The sequence below is a fragment of the Molossus molossus genome, unplaced genomic scaffold, assembly GCF_014108415.1.
Source record: "Molossus molossus isolate mMolMol1 unplaced genomic scaffold, mMolMol1.p scaffold_m16_p_13, whole genome shotgun sequence".
NCBI lineage: Eukaryota > Metazoa > Chordata > Mammalia > Chiroptera > Molossidae > Molossus > Molossus molossus.
The window spans coordinates 10,152,983-10,172,868 of NW_023425348.1; the positions used below are offsets into that span (position 1 = coordinate 10,152,983).

At 44.1% G+C, this 19,886-nt stretch overlaps 1 protein-coding gene and 1 non-coding gene across 8 annotated transcripts in view; both read right to left on the minus strand.

The window, feature by feature from the left end:
- The window catches only part of SIK3 (SIK family kinase 3), a 280,202-nt gene that overhangs the window by 102,501 nt on the left and 157,815 nt on the right, over window positions 1–19,886 (minus strand). The gene's annotated exons all lie outside the window — the stretch shown is intronic.
- Window positions 18,815–18,919, minus strand: LOC118629120. Its single transcript, XR_004959368.1, has one exon. It is a non-coding gene; the product is annotated as a U6 spliceosomal RNA (small nuclear RNA).

The window sequence follows — 19,886 nt, forward strand, 5'->3', positions numbered from 1 at the left end:
CAGACACGGGAAGAAGCAGGGGAGTGACTAATAACCTAGAGATTAAAGTCAACAGCAGCAGAACCAGAGATGACCACATATTAGAGTTTGCAAGCACGGACTTCCAAATGACTGATCGACATGTTAAAGAAAACACAGTAAAAGATGTATAAAAAGGGTGAAAACGCAGAATATGTCAAAAGTAAATCTGAATCTCTAAAATAGATGTGATCTATAAATGTATATTCTAAAATGACAAAGCACCTGAAATTGAGAATTTATTGACTAGGTTTAGAAGCTGTCAAAGCAATAGACAGGACTAACGACCTTGAGATAGGTATTATGGTTAAGTTTTTTAAAATCCTTATATACAAAAGAAAATTTGAAGTATGTGTAAGTGAAATGATATGATTTCTTGAATTTGCTTTATATTTTATTAAATTTATTGGGGTGACTTTAGTTAATAAAATTGTACTGTTGAATTTGCTTTAAAATACTTTTAAAAAAGGGAAGCTGGGGAAAGGATAAAACAAAAATGTTGATAACTGTTAAAACTGGGTGAATACCATCAGTATTCATTATGCTATTCTCTTTCCTCTTATATATATATTTGAAAATATATATGATAAGTGTTTTTTTAAATGTTATCTGTCATTTGTACACTTACATTCCCAACAGCATTATGTGTACTAGCCAAGATGTGGAACAACCCATGTGTCCATCTGCGGATCAGCAGATAAACAAAATGTGGTATATACATAAATGAAATAGTATTCAGCTTTAAATGGGAATAAAGTGAAGTCACTAATTCCAGTGATACAGTTATTTGTTTCTGTCAGTAAAGTCTTAGAAAACACCTAGTTTTTATAGCCAAAGGAAGTAAATAATTTGGTGGGAAAATAGTACTTTAGTTGTAAAGGTGCGCAGAATGTTGAGAGGATTAAATAAGAAAAACATGGCATTTAAAAAAACGAAATACCAGCACGTCGCAGTGTGTTCGAACACACGAATGTGACAGTGCCCTCAAACTCCAGGTGGTGCTGGAGCTCTGCTGCGAAGCACGCAGGGCATCCGCACAGGGGGGCCGCGCGGTCTTTCCCACCCTCTGCCTTCAGTCCGGCGTGAGTGACCCCTAACACAAACACGTGACTTTGCGAGAAGTTCTGGGTTCCACATATGTCGGCACCATTAGGGAATAAAATTCTTCAGGTGCTGGGAATGTCCATAATAAATCACACACACTTCTTGAAAACTAGTTTTAACTCAGTAGCTTACTTTAAATGCCTATGAGTTCTGCCCGGGATTCAGGAAACTTTTCTTGATAAAGTGCTGCATCCATGACTTGATGGTCTCAACTAGAGAAGCTGGGGATATATATCTAAATAAATCATACTGTGGATGACTTAAATGTTGAGTTTAGTGGTTTACAATACTGACCAGTTTCTCAATTCTGTCTGTAAACTTAAACAGGCCCACATTGTCATGGCTGCCCCTTTACGACACAGTGCTGAATAGTAAGCAGTAATCATCTCAGTAAATCAATTAAATGAGTAATCAATGCTTTTTCATAATCTTTATGTCTTGCTCAGAAGTTACCCAGAAAACACATAGGTGCCCCCATACACACATCAAAAACTCATTTGAGCCCTGGCCGGTTTGGCTCAGCGGTTAGAGCGTTGACCTGCGGTCCAGAGAGACCCAGGTTCGGTTCCCGCTAAGGACACGTACCTCGGTTGCAGTTTGTCCCCAGCCCCTGTTGGGGTCGTGTAGGTGGCAGCCACTAGATGTGTCTCTCTCACATCGATGTTTTTCTCTCTCTCTTCCTCCCTCTCTCCTTCCCACTCAATCTGAAGATAAATGCAAAAGTGTCCTAGGATGAGGATAAAAAAAAAAACTAATTTGACTAAAATGTTATGGAATAACATGAAAATTCCATGCCTGACTTGATTAATTTTACTGTGATACAATGAAATACATTTACTCAATGCCTACTATATATTAGACAACTCCATTAAACAATGAAAACACAGATGAATGAGATTCAAATGCCGCAATTTGTAATCTATGACATTCTTTCACTTAAGTCTTCCATTCAACGGGTCAATGCACATTTACTGCGCACGCAGTCACTATGGGCACTATTCTAAGTACCAGACATTTAGCAAAGCTCAAAAATGACCAAGTCCTTACTTTCCTGATGGTGACATTTTAGTGACATGAGACAACAGCAGTTGAACAATTGTTTTTTTTTAATTAATTAATTAATTTTTTATTTATTAATTTGGTTTTGTTTCAGATGTGTCTCATTTTCCCCCCACTGACACCCCAGCAGTTGAACAATTGTGGTAAGAACCAGGAAGAGCTGTGGGAAAGTAGGAAGAGTGAGATTTTGGACAGCCTGGCTAGCAAAGCCCTCCCGAATAAGGTAACACTGATGAGAGACCTGAATGAAATGGAAAAGATAGCCATGTGGATATCTGAAAGAAGAGTATTTCAGGAGAAGAAATGGAATGTTTGAAGTGGGGACGCACTGGAGACTCACATAAACAGGAAAGAGATGCCGATGCACAAGAGGGTGGAGAACCAGGAGCTGAGGTCAGAGCAGCAGCTGGAGACCAGATGACACAGAGTTTTAGAGATCACTCAAAGGACCATACATTCATTTCAAACAGAAGGGAAAGTCAAGAGAAGTACTGAGTGGTAAGAGTCTACCTTCATCTGAAAAAAAAGCAAATCACTCTAGCTTCAACGGGGGAATGACAGATGCAAAAAGACTCGTCAAGGCTACTTCCGTAATCCTAGCAAAAGACAACTGTGACTTAGACCAGGTTGGTACTGGTGGAGGTGCTGATAAGTGACTGAACTCAGCATATATTTGAAGACTGAGTTTCCAAGAGTAAAAGAAAAAGTAAGTATGACTCTACCCAAGTGTTTGGTGTGAGCAACTGTATCAATGAAGTTGAGACAGGGAAGACAGTGAAGAAAGCTGGTGAGTGGAAATCAAGACTTCAGTTTCCTAAGTTCAGATGAGATTCTACTAGGCACCCAAATAGAGATGTCAAGTAAACAGCTGGAAATAGAAACTGCGAGTTCAGATGACAGGTGGAACCTGAGATTTAAAATTTGGGAGCCAAGAGTTTAATACATAATCTATAATCAACTAGGAAGCAGATGTAGACAGCAAAGAAAAGAGAGTCCAAGGACTGAACTGAGGAGCAGTCCAAATTCAGATGTCAGGAAGATGAGGAGGGTCTGTCAAGAGAACCACAAAAAGAAAGGCGACAGGTTAAAAGACTAAATTTTCTAGTTAGTATCAGTAAAGGATAAAGTACAGAAAAGAAAATACTACAATAGTGCTATAGTAAAGGTATGCTCACAGAGAGAGAGGAAAGGGGCAATGAATTCTGGCAGAATCGGGCGTTATTCACAGAAAGCATAACATTTAAGAAAGGTCATGCAAGTCAAGTAGCAACTAATAATAAGGCAAAGGATCGTAACAAGGCTTTTGTATCTTGTGTCCTGGTATCTACTGAGAATCACCCTTCCAACCAATTCCTCTCAGACTAATTCCTTTTTAAGCCTCTTCAAGAATAACAGGACAGCCCTGGCCGGTTTGGCTCAGCGGTTAGAGCGTCGGCCTGCGGTCCTGAGAGACCCGGGTTCGGTTCCCGCTAAGGGCGCGTACCTCGGTTGCAGTTTGTCCCCGGCCCTGGTCGGTTGTGCGGGTGGCAGCCACTCGATGTGTTCCTTTCACATCGATGTTTCTCTCTCTCTCTGTTCCTCTCTCTCCCTCCCACTCTACCTGAACAAAAAGTGGAAAAATGTCCTCGGGTGAGGATTAAAAAAAAAAAAAAAAAGAAAAGAAGAACAGGACATGCCCTGGCCAGTTTGGTTCAGCAGTTAAAGCACCATTCCATGGACCGAAGAGGTGCAGGTTCGATTCTGGTCAAGGGCCTGTACCTCAGTTGTAGTTAGGTCCCCAGCCCCCAGTTGGGGTCGTGCAGGAGGCAACCTATCAATGTTTCTCTCTCTCTCTCTCCCACTCTATCTGAAGATAAATGGGGAAAATGTCGGGTGAGGATATAAAAAGAAAGAATAACAGGACAGTGTTCCATGAGAGATGAGGAAGTGATGTAAACTCTTGGAAGTCCCCACCGGCTCCGCACCACAAGTCCGTGCTAGGGAGTCTGGTCGCCTCCTGCCTTTCCTGCCTTCACATTCATCAGAGACACTGACATGCAGTCCACAGTCCGCTGCTGCAGCCAGACTCTGCCAGTCGCTTAGGCAAAATCAACTTCCATAGGGACAACCGCCTATTTGAAAATTAAACCTCATAATTCCTTGAATCTTCTTTATCTCCAGTGAGTGACCAATAACTCCATCAAAGTTCAGCAACTATTTCTATGGCTACATCTTGGACTTACCTTTGTCTGCCTTTAAAATTCTAAACTCGAACAGTACATCTCTCTCAACATAATCTTCTAGATCAGCAATGCTGAACAGAAATAAGATGCAAGCCATTTATATAATTTAATATTTTCTAGTAGTCACATTAAAAAAAATCCCTCAGATAGAGAACATTTTGATGATTGCCAGATGGAGGAAGGTTGGGGAAATTGGTAAAAAAAGGGGGGGGGTTAAGAAGTACAAATTGGCAGTTATGAAAACAGTTGTGGGATGTAAAGTACAGCTCAGGGAACAGTCGGCGATGCTGTAATGACTGTGCATGTCAGATGGGTGCTAGAATGACCAGGGTGATCACTTTGTAAGTTATATAAATGTCTAATCACAGTTTATTATCATAAAGTAATATAATATTGTATGTCAACTGTAACTCAAAAATAAAGAAAATTAACATGAGTAAGTAAATAAATAAATAGAAAAGCCTTTGGAGGAAGTATAAAATTAATCATGCATTTTGAAATTAATTGTATATATTTTTTATGATAAAAAATGTTTTATTATTGTGATTAGACTACAAATTATAATTATCATTTATTGAAGTTACAAAAATGCAGGCTGATCATTTTTAAAGTCTGAAAAATACAAACATAAAGCACAAAATATAAATTCAATGGGAAGAAGTACTGACATAATTCTTCTACACATTATGTGAAATCCTGAGAGAATCATTGCAATTATCCAAAGTAATATAAAAGGTAATAGAGATGTTTGGTCTTAAATGTAATTTAAATGTATAGTGTCTACAATAATAACAGAGCACAGCAAAAGTATATTTCGAATTTCTAACAGAAAATATGTTAGTTTGCAAATATTCTGTGCTCTTCAATAGAATAAGAAAGCAGATGAATGATAAATTGTTGGACAGTCTCAGCAAGCAGGCTGCCTACTGAAGTCCATCTCCCAGGGCAGCGGTGCCCACGCTCTGCACACGCAACCGCACTGTTCCATCTCCCAGGGCGGCGGTGCCCACGCTCTGCACACGCAACCGCACTGTTCCATCTCCCAGGGCGGCGGTGCCCACGCTCTGCACACGCAACCGCACTGTTCCATCTCCCTGGGCGGCGGTGCTGACCTCTGCACACGCAACCGCACTGTTCCATCTCCCAGGGCGGCGGTATCCACGCTCTGCACACGCAACCGCACTGTTCCATCTCCCTGGGCGGCGGTGCTGACCTCTGCACACGCAACCGCACTGTTCCATCTCCCAGGGCGGCGGTATCCACGCTCTGCACACGCAACCGCACTGTTCCATCTCCCAGGGCGGCGGTGCCCACGCTCTGCACACGCAACCGCACTGTTCCATCTCCCAGGGCGGCGGTGTCCACGCTCTGCACACGCAACCGCACTGTTCCATCTCCCAGGGCGGCGGTGCCCACGCTCTGCACACGCAACCGCACTGTTCCATCTCCCAGGGCGGCGGTGCCCACGCTCTGCACACGCAACCGCACTGTTCCATCTCCCAGGGCGGCGGTGCCCACGCTCTGCACACGCAACCGCACTGTTCCATCTCCCTGGGCGGCGGTGCTGACCTCTGCACACGCAACCACACTGTTACACTGGAGCCAGGACAGCTGACCCTTGATCAAGCGGGGTCGGGGTGCTGACTCTGAGCAGTTGAAACCCACGCATAACCTTGGTCAGCCTTCACATTCTCAGAGTCCCAAACTCTGAAATTAGTTTTATTAATATATTTTACTTAATCCAATACATCAAAAATATAATCAATACAACATGTAATCAACATAAACATGAGCAATGAGATATTTTCTTTTTTTTTATACTAAGTCTTCAAACTCCATAGTGTACTTTATACTTACAGCTTATCACATTTCAGACACTAAATTGTCTATAGTCAAGGTAAAATGTAATTTCACAAAGTAAGTGCTGTGTTTCGTGGAAACTACTTCGCACTGCATGGTAAGGAGCTTGGTCCTGCCCAGAGGGCAAGTCTGCCCTTCCCCCTGGCTTCTGGCAGATACGCTCCGGCCCAGGGAATACCGTGCTGACGCGAGAGTGTGCCTGAGAGCTCAGGGTCACGCCTCATAACCTCACGATGTGATTTCACATGGGACTGGCCAGACCCATATAGTCTTAGGAAAAAGTCTGGCCACACTAGAAAGACCAACAATGTGACACAGGGTGAGCTTTGGTTCACGCAGCATCAGCTGCCCTGGAGACAGATCCACCATGTAGGCAACCAACCAACCAACCAATCAAGCCTATGTGAACCCTGAACACGGAGGCTCAGCGGGGGCTCCTCACTGTCACACGGCAGCACCAGGAGAGCAGCGCGTCCTGACACCACAGGGGAGGAGACGAGCCTGCCTGGCGCTTCGCACACTCTGCAGCCTCCCTGGCTCGTCCAGTCTGCACTTTCCCTGCTGCACCGTGGGACTGCGAGCACTGTCGCTTTCAGTGAATTCTGGGGGTTCTTTTTAGCGAACTGTCAAAGGTGGGGTGATCGGAGAACTTCTCTAACTTCCAGTGGTGTCAGAAGGGAGGGTGTCGTGAAAACTCTGCAGTTGTCTAACTCTCTGTTGGCCTAAACCTCCTGCACACTGTCTCAGTTTTAAAATTTAAATACAAATTAAATTCAAAACTCAGTTCCTCGGTTGTACTACAGACATTTCAAACGCGCCACAGCGGTGCGTGAGGAGTGACGCCTCTCCCGGGTCTGCGCTTCTATGCTCTAGCCCTTGCGCCCCGCACACGCGCCCCTGCATCTGGCCGGCTGGCTTCATGCTCCAGCCCTCGCGCCCCGCACACGCGCCCCTGCATCTGGCCGGCTGGCTTCATGCTCCAGCCCTCGCGCCCCGCACACGCGCCCCTGCATCTGGCCGGCTGGCTTCATGCTCCAGCCCTCGCGCCCTGCACGTGCTCCCCTGCATCTGGCCGGCTGGCTTCCACATCTTCCTGCTGGCAAGCCCCACCCATCCTGCTCTCGCTCGCCCTCCCCTTCGGCCGAAGCCCATGCCCCAAACACGAGTCACTCTACCGTTGGTGGTCTCAGCCCCCTGCCACCTGCCTGTCTTCTGTCTGCACATGTCCCGTAAACTCCAGACACTGGATCAGTCCCACTGGCTTTCTCACCGCATCTACTCCAGGCAGCTGAACATGCTGAGGGGTGAATCAATCAGCGTAACAAATAACAACAACATCTCTTGGGGCTTTAGTAAACTATTTTAGCTGTTTTTGATCACTCCCTCTCTCATTCCCCAAGAAGCTCATTTTACTTTCTCCACCCTCAACCATGTCCCTATCCTGGCACCCATACACTCCCAGGTTAGGATCTAGTCTCCTACAAATAGGAAATTAGACAACAGGCATGAGTCCCTCACTTCACATTCTTCTACCTAAAAAATTACCTGCAGCCACTGCATCCTTCACCTTCCTCTATCCTTCTCGTGCAAGGACAATTTCTAGCAACTGTATGCTCATATGCAGTCACCTCTTCCCACGGATCTGGCTGGACAAGCTAACTTTTCAGTAACAATTAGTCAACTCATCTTGCTGACTACTATGGTCTCAACCTCAACCTACAATCAAGCCTCTGAGGTTTTACCCTCCTTGCAAGCTGACAATTTAATATAACACAGTTGCATGAGTGGTGGCAGAAGACGAGAGACAGAGGACTCCGGTCCTCAGGGCAGAACAAGCAGTGTGGGCATCCACAGGTCGGCTTGGCCCCACATGCTCCTTCCCACAGGGCGATGTGAACAGGGCCTGGTGACATCTGCACCGCACTTGGGTGCATTTAGGAGAGAAGCTCTGAGCTCGGGGAATCCACATCTTTCATGATAGGAAATACTTTGATTTACCTTCAGTTCCAGAGGAAGAAGTAACCTCTATCTTCCAAGGTTGTTCACTATACAAATCCCCTTGAAGAGACAGTCTGGGACAAAGGCAGTCAGTGCCCTGCTAGCGAGACATGAAGAAATGTGACAACTATAAAGAATGCTCTCCCAACTCCCTGTTTCCTGCTCCAGCTACTGTTTTACTCAATGTCTCCAACTCTTTAACATACTGCAGCCTGGCTTCCACCTCATTCATTCCATTGATACTTCCCTTGGCAAAGTCATAAATGATGTCCTAGCTGCCTTTTATTTTTTTTCAATCCTCACATGAGGATACTTTTCCATTCATCTACAGATTGGTGGGGTGCGCATCGACGTGAAAGAGACACATCAACTGGCTGCCTCCTGAAGGGCCCTGACCAGGGCCAGGAACGAGCTGCAACCGAGGTACGTGCCCTTGGACAGAATCGCATCTGTGACTCTGGTCCACAGGCCAACGCTCTAACGGCCAAGCCAAACCGGCCAGGGCTCCTAGTTACCTTTTTGAAGCATGTAACCTCTTGATCATTTGCTTCCAAAACTCTCTCCTTTGGCTTCCACGAAGTGCTCTACTTCTTTTTTACTCCTCGCCAAAGGATACTTTTCTATTTATCATCAGGCAGAGTGGGAAGGAGGGAGGGAGAGAGAGACAGAGAAAAACATCGATGCGATAGGGCCACATCGACTGGTTTCCTCCTGCACAATCCGACCAGGGCCGGGGACGAACCGCAACCAAGGTACGTGCCCTTGACTAGAATCATCTGCGACTCTTTGGTCAGTGGGCCGACGCTCCAACCACTGAGCCAAACTGACCAGGGCCTACTTTTGATTCTCTTTCCTGCTGTGCTGACTGCTCATTCTTAGTATCTTTGCTGGGCCTCCTTTCTCTGACCACTCTTTTACACTGATTTTCCTCTCACACCTTTTCTCTATACTTAATGTGAACAATACCTACTCCCGTTTTTTTGTGTTCTTTTTTTTTTATTAACCCTAACTGAAGAAATTTTTCCATTGATTTTTAGATAGAGTGGGGGGGGGGGAGAGAGAAACATTGATGTGAGAGAGACACATCAATTGGTTGCCTCCCGCATGACCATGACTGGGGCTGGGGACCTGAACCTGCAACCCAGGCACAAGCCCTTGACTGGGAATTGAACTCATGACCCTTCAGTCTATGGGCTGACACTCTAGCAGCTAAGCCAAACCAGTCAGGATTCTACTCCCCCGTTTTTGAAGGCCACCTATATATGTTAGTAACTACCAAAGTTTTTAAAATATGTTTTTATTGATTTTTTTTTTTAAAGAGAGAGACAGATAGAAACAACGTGAGAGAGAGAGAGACATGGATTGGCTGCCTCCTGCACACACCCTACTGGAGATCGAGCCCACAACCTGGGCCTGTGCCCTGACCTGGAGTCCAGCCGGGGCCTCTCAGTCCACTGAGCCACAATGGCTGGGTCCCAAAGTTTTATGTTCAGCCAAAATTAGCCAAACTCCAGTGTTTCCTATGTATCTCTAGCCAGATATCCTACAGACTTAAAATCAAATTGCCTTATGCCATTCTTATTCCCCACTCACAGTCCCACCCAAATAATTCACATTCCCTTTTTTTTAATTCTCACCCGAGGACATTTTTTATATTTTGTTCAGATAGAGTGGGAGGGAGAGAGAGAGAAAAACATCAACGTGAAAGAGACACATCAAGTGGTTGCCACCCATGGGACAAACTGCAACCGAGGTACGTGCCCTTAGTGGGAACCGAACCCGGGTCTCTCTGGACCGCAGGCCAACGCTCTAACCGCTGAGCCAAACCGGCCAGGGCCACATTCCCTCTGTAAAACTGTTGTTCAACCTGTAACTTCCTATCTCTACTGGCAGCATTAGGACCAAGCCAATAGAGCAAATCACAAAACTGAGAGCGAGCCTAGATGGAGCCTAGATGGAGCATGGGCAAACCACGGCCACGGGCCCTACCCAGCCTACTGCCTGAGGACTGACGGGTTTTCAGTCCTTACCAGCGGATATGTTTATGGATTTCACAGACAGGAAGGGGGAGATTACACACACACACACACACACGTGAGAGAGAGAGACAGACAGACAGACAGACATTGATGTGAAAAACATCCATCTGCTGCCTCCCATATGTGCCCCGACTGGCACTGAACCTGCAACCTAGGTATGTGCCCTGACCGGGAATTGAACCCACAACATTCTGGTGTACGGGACAACACTCCAACCAACTGAGCCACTTGTCCAGGGCCTGATGCTTTTTTCAACAGCACCTTTATTTAGGTGTAATTCACATGCCACCAAGCCCTCCATTTTAAAAGGCAGCATCAGTGGCTCCAGTGTACTAAGTGTCACCTGTCTCCGTAAACTCCACGGGAACACGGCCACGCCACGGGTCTGCATGCCGTCTGCGGTGTTTTCCGTGCGGCGTGAAAGCAGAGCTGAGTGGCTTTGCACGGAGACCCACGGCCTGCAAGGCCTCAAATACTTACTGTCTTGGCTTTTAGGGAAAGACACGTTTGCGGCCTCTGCCCTGGATGCTTGATCTCTCTCAGCTCCCATGTTCAATCTATTACTAATCCTACCGCGTATACTTCCCAAATTACAGCGAGAGCTACTATGCACTAAATACTTCCTAAATAATAGTGAGAGCTTATTATAACTATTGTAAACACTTTTATTTTTTATTTTTTTAATCTTTATTGTTGAATGTAAAATGTATTGCAGATGTTCCACATTTTTCCCCCATTAACCCCCTCCTCCCCACTCCCGCCCCCCTCCCGCCTTTTCCCACACTATTGTCTGTGGGACACAAACTTCTACTGGCCACAAATTCATTCATTTAAAAGAAATCCCATGAGGAAATCCAACAGGCATATTAGATGTTAAAGCAGAGACGCTCCTGTTAAACAGGAAGAAAATGGGTCAAATGCATTGGTAAGGAAAACAGTCTTTTAGCCTCAGACACCTACCTTCTTAGAGAAGGCATTTTAGACATTTCCAAAGGACCCTAAGGACATGTAGAACAATCTGAGAAACCAAGAGCCCATCACTTAGTCCTCTTAAGAAACTAGTTCTAATTCCCTGAATACACCAAGTTATTTCAATATTTTATAGAGTCTTCACACTTTCCTTCTGGAAAACTCACTTCCACGTGGCAAACTTATACTTGAAAACTCTGTTCAAACATTCTCCTCTATAAGGTCTCCTCTAACCCACTCTATTCCAACGATTGCAAATCCTGGCCCCCCACCTGCATCCCGTTCCCACTGCTGCCGTCCCCTGTGCAATCCCGTGTGCAGACTGAAGGGGACACTGCAGGCCCAGCGTGACGGCCACAGGGCAAGGCTGCCCGACGCTCAGCAATCTGAAGTGAGCTTGGAATCAAGCACTCTGTGTCTTAATCTGCCAACACCAGGATCAAGTTCCCAGCTAGTCACATTTACACCTGGAGCAGAAACTTCTAAGCACCGTAATCCATCATTTCAACTAACCTTGCAAAACTCTGGATCACTCCTATAACTAAACTGCCAAGCACTATGAACAAACAACCCATACGCTAAGTCACACGTGAAGAGCAAAGTGAGGCTCTCAACAACTGCCAGCCTATACTGCTCCTAGCAGTCCTTCAACTGTCCCCAAGCGTCAGCTTCTTCCCTGTAGCTGCTATTGCAAGATGTCATCTCAGCAAACAAATTGTGTTCCTACTTCTCAAAACTTAGTATTAGGTAGTCAGACTCTTCACTTTAACCCCCAGACATCAATCTCACACAAATATTTCTGCAAACTTACCAGCCTTCAGCTATACCCTACCTTCTCGCTGTCGCTCCGCCACGCCGCACCCCTCACCTGGCCCTGCAGCGTCTCCAGCGCACCTCCTCCGGGACGCACCGCTAGGTCTCGTTCCCTCCCTAGGTCCACAGCTAATCTGCACTGCTGATTCTCCCTCAGCATGAACCACAGGCTTAAGTCAAATACATAATAAAAAGACATCACACATTCAACTAATGCCCCTTATAGTTGCTCCTTCCCATCAACATCAAGTTTCTCAAGAGCCATTTATACCACTGGCCTTCAAAACAGGGTGCTAATTTTTATCTCAGTGGTTGCTCTAGGGATATAATATGCATCTTAATTTATCACAATCTACTTTAATACTTACTTGTTTCTGGTAAAATATAGGAACTTTAGCCCGACTGGTGTGGCTCAGTGGTGGAGAGTTGACCAAGAGGTCACCAGTTTGATTCCCGGTCAGGGCACATGCCCAGGTTGTGGGCCCGATCCCAGTGGGGGGCGTGCAGGAGGCGACCAATCAATGTTCTCTCTCATCGATGTTTCTATCTCTCTCCCTCTCCTTTCCTCTCTCTCTAAAGATCAATAATGAAAAAAATGTACAGCAAGTGTATTCAAACATAACTCCATTTCCTCAACTTTCCTTTATGTACTTACATCAATACATGTTAGGGATCCAGAAATAAAGTGCTGCACTTTTTGTTTATTTTTTTCTACACTTTTCTTTTTTTAATCCTCAGACAAAGATATGTTTCCATTTACCTTCAGATAGAGGGAGAGGGAGAGGGAGGGGGAGGGGGAGGGGGAGAGAGGGAGAGGGAGAGGGAGGGAGGGAGGGGGAGGGGGAGAGAGGGAGAGAGAGGGAGAGAGAGGGAGAGAGAGGGAGAGAGAGAAACACCGACATAAGAGAGACACATTGACTGGCTGCCTCCCGCAGGACCCCGACCAGGGGCAGGGACCGAACCGCAACCAAACTATGTGCCCTTGACTGGAATCAAACCCACAACTCTTTGGTCCACGGCCCGACACTCTAACCGCTGAGCCAAACTGGCCAGGACCTATACTTACTTCTTTAAACCATTTTATGTCTTTTAAAGAAATCAGGAAAAGCAAAGGAAAAACACATATGCTTATATAGTCTGTTATTTCATACATATTTATCTTTTCTGCTTTTCTTCATTTCCTCCTGTGGATATGAGTTACCATTTGGTGTCATTTCTGCTCAGCCTGAGCATGTCCTTCAGAATGTCATGTATAGAGCAGGTCTGGCTTTAAGAAAGTCTCTGTGGATGGTCATCCTGGAATGTCTTTACAGTGCCTTCATTTTGTATGACAGATTTGCTTGATGTAGAAATTACGGTTCCCAGTTATTTTTATTACAGTGTCAACCCACTGTCTTCTGGCCTCCATTTTTTTCCTGATAAAAATTCAGCTATAAATCATATCATTGCCCTGTATATAATGAGTAATTTTTCTCTTGCTAGTTTCAAAATTATCTCACTGTCTTTGTCTTTCAGCAAATTGACAATGTGCCCAGATGTGGATCTCGCTGTATTTATCCGACTTTAGTTTTGTTGAGCTTCTTGAAAATCTAAATTAATATTTCATGATATATTTGGGGAGTTCTTGGTCACTGTGCCTTCAAGTTTCTTGTCCCTTTTTCTTCCTCCTCTCCTTCTGAAATTCCCATTACAAATACACTGGTATACTTGATATTGTCCTACAGATCTCTGAGGCTCTGACTTTTTGTCCCAATTATTTTATCTCTGTTCTTCAGAGTGGATCACTTTTATTGATGTTTCTTCAAGTTTGCTGGTTCTATCTTCTGCCACATCAAATTTGCTATTGAATTCATCTAGTGATTTTTATTTTCATTTCAGTTCTACTTTTCAACTTTAGAATTTCCATTTTGTTCTTTCTCATAGTTTCTATTTCCTTACTGAAATTCCCAATTTTCTTTTCTTTTTCTTTTTTTTTCATCCTCACCCAAGGACACTTTTCCATCTTTTTCAGATAGAGTGAGAGGAAGAGAGAGAGAAACGTAGTGAAATGGACACATCGAGTGGTTGCCTCCTGCGCGACCCAAACACAGCTGGGGACAAATCGTAAACAAGGTACCTGCCCTTGACTGGAAATGAACCTGAAACTCACTGGTCCATGGGCCCACGCTCTAACCACTGACACAAATCGGCCAGGGCTACTGAAATTCCCAATTTAAGTCACTGTCATCATATTTTCTGTTATTTAGACAGGATTTCTTTCATTTAAACAAATTTATAATAATTGCCATGAAGTTTCTGCTAAAAATAACATCTAGACCCAGAGAAAGTTTCTACTGATTACTTCTCTTCCTGAGTATGGATCACATGTTCCGGATTTTTTCTTTAACATCCTGTAGTGTTCTTTTTATAACACTGCATATTACAGATGATATATTAACCCAATTCTAGATTATGATTTACCCTCCTGAGGACTGCTGTTGTTGCTGTTCTTCTTTGTTTGTTCTGTTTCTTAGTAACCCTCTTGGAAATAATTTGAGAATCTGTCTCCTTATAGTACATAGCCATTGATTTCTCTGCTCAATATTTTTTAAAATTCTTATTTTTATTTTTTAGCCTGGCTTCCTTGAGGTCATCCCTATGTCTACATAAATTAGTGAACAAGCCAATAGATTTCTCACCCTCTGTTGACAAATCTGTTGGTGGGTTGAGGAGTGCATTCAAAGTTCAAAAGTTTCCGAGTCCACCTGAGACTTTACTCGTTGCTGGGTTCTCTCAGGACTTCCTACTAGATGCCAGTCCCCAGTAAGGAAGAGATAAATGGAGAACTTTTATTCTGTGATAGTTCTCTCATTAACAGGATCGCCCTACAGTTTCTGGCCACTCAACCATTCTGTTGCTTGTCCCTACAAGACAACACTTCCAGTTATCACGGCTGTGAGCCCTCCACCTGTTTCCTTTCACACCTGCTACCAAACTGACTTGCACGACTGGGCATTGTTTGTTTGTTTTGTTTTATATTTTTCTTTCCTTCCAAATCAAGCTGGCTGCCTCTGGCAACAAAGCTGCCAGTCTAAGGGCAGCCGCCTTTATCACATCATGCGTCTGCGTGGGAGGCGAGGGAAAGGTGCGGGGGCTCAGGCTGAAGCCAGAGACTCCCACCACTGCTCTCGTCGCCCGCTCGGATGTTCACTGCAGCCTCCCAAGGTGACGTTCCTAGTGGTTATTTCAGAGCCCTAAATGGTCGTTTTTGCCCATTTTAATCTGGTTCTATATTTGCTCTTTAGGGGTAAGATTTGCCAACTTCTTTACTCTGCCTCTGCCAGAAGTTCCGTCACTTCTGTTTATCTTATTTCAGTTTCTACATCTGTATATATTTTAGGACACAGTTATTATATTATAGATTTGTTTCTATAAATATATTTTGATTAATTGGAGTAAACAACTCGAAAGGTATCATATGTTATATGATCAAGTTTAGAAAATGCTGGTGAAAACCCTGCTCCCTCTTACTACGCACTCGTACCTCACCCCACGACATTCTGGTCTATTTCTGTCCCACTGGTGCAACAGTTCCCAGAGCACTGACAACATCTGTCACAAAGACAGGCTACCTCTCAGCCCTTACATTTGACTTTTCCACAGCACTGAACCCTGCTCCTGTTTGAAATTCCTGTTGTCCTTTATCATCAACAGCAGCTCTTTCATATAGCCCATGGCTGCACTTTCAACTCAATCCTTATGGTACTAAGGGTTTCATTTTGGTTGTTGTTAATCCTCACAATGTAAAGGTTAATTTTTAAATTGATCCTTTTTTTCCTTTGAGAGAGAGTGGAAGGGAGAGACAGGGGTGAGCTAGAGAGAAAGAAAAACACCGACGTGAGACACATTGACTGACTGTCTCCTGCAAACCCCAACCGGGCCCAGGAATCAAACCCGCAATCCAGGTACATACCCTTGATTGGGAATTGAACTCGTGACGCTTTGGTGCACAGGTCTACGTTCTAACCACTAAGCAACACCAGCCAGAACTTAGGGTTTCATTTTTAAACCTACTGTATGCATTATCCCATTTTGATTACTATGTACCATCTATCTGCTAATGGAAACAGTATCTTTGGGCTTCATCTTATCCCTGATTTTCAGACTAATGTATCCAATCATTTAATGAACAACTTTTACCTAGCTGGTGCCTCAAATTCAGTATGTCTAGAACAACACAGTTCATCCAATCTGTTCTTTTTTTTTTATCCTCACCCGAGGACATTTTTCCACTTTTTGTTCAGGTAGAGTGGGAGGGAGAGAGAGGAAGAGAGAGAGAGAGAGAGAAACATCAATGTGAAAGGGACACACCGAGTGGCTGCCACCCGCACAACCAACCAGGGCCGGGGACAAACTGCAACTGAGGTACGTGCCTTTAGCGGGAACCGAACCCAGGTCTCTCTGGACTGCAGGCCAACACTCCAACCACTGAGCCAAACCGGCCAGGGCCCAATCTGTTCTTAACCCTGGTATTCTCTATCTCAGAAAATGACACTACCGATAACAGGGTCAGAGATCCAAAACTCATCTTAATATCCTCGTACTCGTTTTCTCCTTTATAGCATACTGTAACTCAAAAAGTTCAATAAACTACGGATCTGCTTAATTACCTAAAATTTTAGGAATACTGGCCAATTCTTTTCCATAAACAATGATGAAATTAAAAAGTCCTAAGGGGAGAAGCTGGAGTTGTCATTATGTAAGTAGAGAAAAGGTGAATTCATGACACTGGTTCTGTGATCAAGCCATTGCCTGGGCCTCCAGCTCACGGTGATGATACTCGTCTAGGAAAATCTGTCTCACCCTCTCTTTCAATTGGGATTTAATAATAGGAGGGTAAAAAATACTTCATATTACGATTGTTTCACTGCTATGTCCATGACCTAAAATTTCCAAAACAGAAATTTGGCTTATATTTATAATAAAAAATCCTCCCAGAACACTTAATCGAAGTTCTTTTTACATGGAAGTACAGATTCTCCACAATAGTGAATGGGAAAGAATGTGTGCTCTGGGCTTGGATAGTCCGTGGGTTAAATCCAGCTCCATCAATGATCAATTATATGACCTTAAGCAGATTATTTAGCCTCCTTGAACCTCAGTTTTTGTCTGTAAAATGATGATGAAAAGATCTCCATTATAAGATTACTGTGAAGTTAAACAAATAGACGAAGGCACTACCTTACTCCAATACCTCATTGTTCTCTTGGGATAGTGAACACACAATTCAATGTATAGATGATGTATCACAGAACTGTACATCTGAAACCTATATAATTTTATTAAATAAACCCAATAAAATTTTTTAAAGAGTCTGAAAGACAAATAAACAAAAACACCTAATCATGCTCAGACTTCACTAGACAACTTCCCAACTGGTCCTGGTAGGTTCCATACCAATTCTTCCTCATACAGCAATATCGAGACAAAATTCAGTTCTGTCACTCATTTGTTCAGTAAACCGTTACTGGTCATTTCCCTCTGTCAGTGTTTGCGTCCAACTGTACAAGCTGGAGAACACGAAGAGATACAGGGATACAAGGGGAGCAAAAACAAACAGGGCCCCTAACTTGCGGAAACAGTTGTTGTCTCCTGGGAGAGAGAAACCATTAACTAATTACAAAAATAAATGTAAACCACAACTGACACAGGTTCTGCTAAGAAAGGACACAGTGCGGGGAGGATGTGACAGGACGTGGCCAAGTCAGAGAGCCCGCACCAAGCCCTCCCCGAGCGAGCCTTCCGATCCCTCCGGCTCATTCCCAGCCACTTCGCGCAGCCAGCCTGTGTTTAAACCACGCTACACAACGAAAAAATAGGAAATCTACCATACTCTCTCTCATCTTGCAATCTTTTGAACATGCTACAACATTTCAGAAATACTTTGCTGCCCCCTACTTAATTTCAGCAAATATCCCAAGATTGCAGTTATTTGCATTACTTCCTTAAAGCCTTCACCATACGATGTTAATATTAATCACCTCATCGTTTTGGTGTCTGCCAATTCCTCCACCTGGTAACTGAGTCCCCCTTGTAAACACTACTATTTCATGGGAAGATATACAGAGATGATGCCGAAAACCCTGTCCTCATCCGTACTTGTTTGTTAGGGCTGCCCAGACAAACGGCCACAAAGTGGGAAGCTTGAAACAGCTGGAATCTCTTCACTCGCAGCTCGGAAAGCAAGAGGTCAAAATCCAGGTACGTGCAGGGCCTCGCTTTGTCCGGACGGCCTCAGGCAGTCGTTCTGCGCCTGCTCCGGCGCCAGGTGTCGGCCCTCCTCGCTGTGCAGCTGCCCCTATCACTCCGACACTTTGTCCTTTCCAGGACTGTTCTGGCTGCTCTTGGGTCCCTTGCAATTCCATATTGATTTTATTTTATTTTATTTTATTTTATTTTATTTTATTTTATTTATTTATTTATTTTTTAATTTATTTTTTAATCCTCACCCGAGGACATTTCTCCACTTTTTGCACAGATAGAGTGGGAGGGAGAGAGAGGAAGAGAGAGAGAGAGAGAAACATCAACGTGAAAGAGACACATCGAGTGGCTGCCACCCGCACGACCAACCAGGGCAGGGGACAAACTGCAACCGAGGTACATGCCCTCAGCGGGAACCGAACCCGGGTCTCTCCGGACCGCAGGCCGATGCTCTAACCGCTGAGCCAAACCGGCCAGGGCTATTTTATTTTATTTTTTATGGAACGCTTCACAAATTTGCATCATCCTTGCACAGGGACCATGCTCATCTTCTCTGTATTGTTCCAATTTTAGTATATGTGCTGCCAGAGTGAGGACCTATATGGATTTTAGAATCAGGTTATTAATTTCTACAAAAATGTCGGCTTAGATTATGATAATACTGAATTTGTACATCAGTTTTGAGTAGTATTACCATCTTTAACAATGTTAATGCTTACAATCTATGAATGAGATGTTTTTCCAATCATTTCGATCTTAAATTTCTCTCACCACTGCTTTATACTTTTCATAGTATAAGATTTGCTGCTTTTCTTAAATTTATCCCTATTTTATTCTTATTGATGCTATTTTCAACTGAATTGTTTTATTTCTTTCATTTTCAGTTCATTTTCAGAGTACAAAAATACAAATGTCTTGCATATACTGCATTGCTTTTGTGTCCTGCAACCTTACTGAGATCTTATGGGGGGGGGGGGGTGTAGTTTACAGTTATTCAAATGGAAATAATACAATAATTAATACACGGTAATAGAAAAATAAACTCTGTGTTTAACGTACTCACAATTCGAAACCTACTTCTAAGCCCCCCTCTACAGTTCTTAGTTTTTTAGTGGATTAGTTAGGTTTCCCACATACAAAGTCATGTCATCTGTAAATGTGGTTTTACTTCTTCCATTCCTCCAAGCCAGCGGGTCTCAACCTGTGGGTCGTGACCCCTTTGGTGGTCAAACAACCCTTTCACAGGGGTCGCCTAAGACATAACAATAGCAAAGTGACAGTTCTGAAGCAGCAACAAGAATCCCTTTCCGGCCGGGACACAGCCCGGAGCTGGGTGGAGGCCGGCGGGGAGGAGGTGTGAGCGAGCCTCCGCTGCACCCCGCAGGCTGTGTCTGCTGTGTCTTCCTTTTCATTCTTCTCGAACTATTTTCTGAATGTGCTTTTGGTGTCTTGGTTCTTTGCTTATTTCAAAATATACTGTTTCATTTTCATATATCTGCAAGTTCCCCCGTTCATTTCTAATTTCATTCCATTGTGGTTGTAATATACACTTCGTATTACTGCT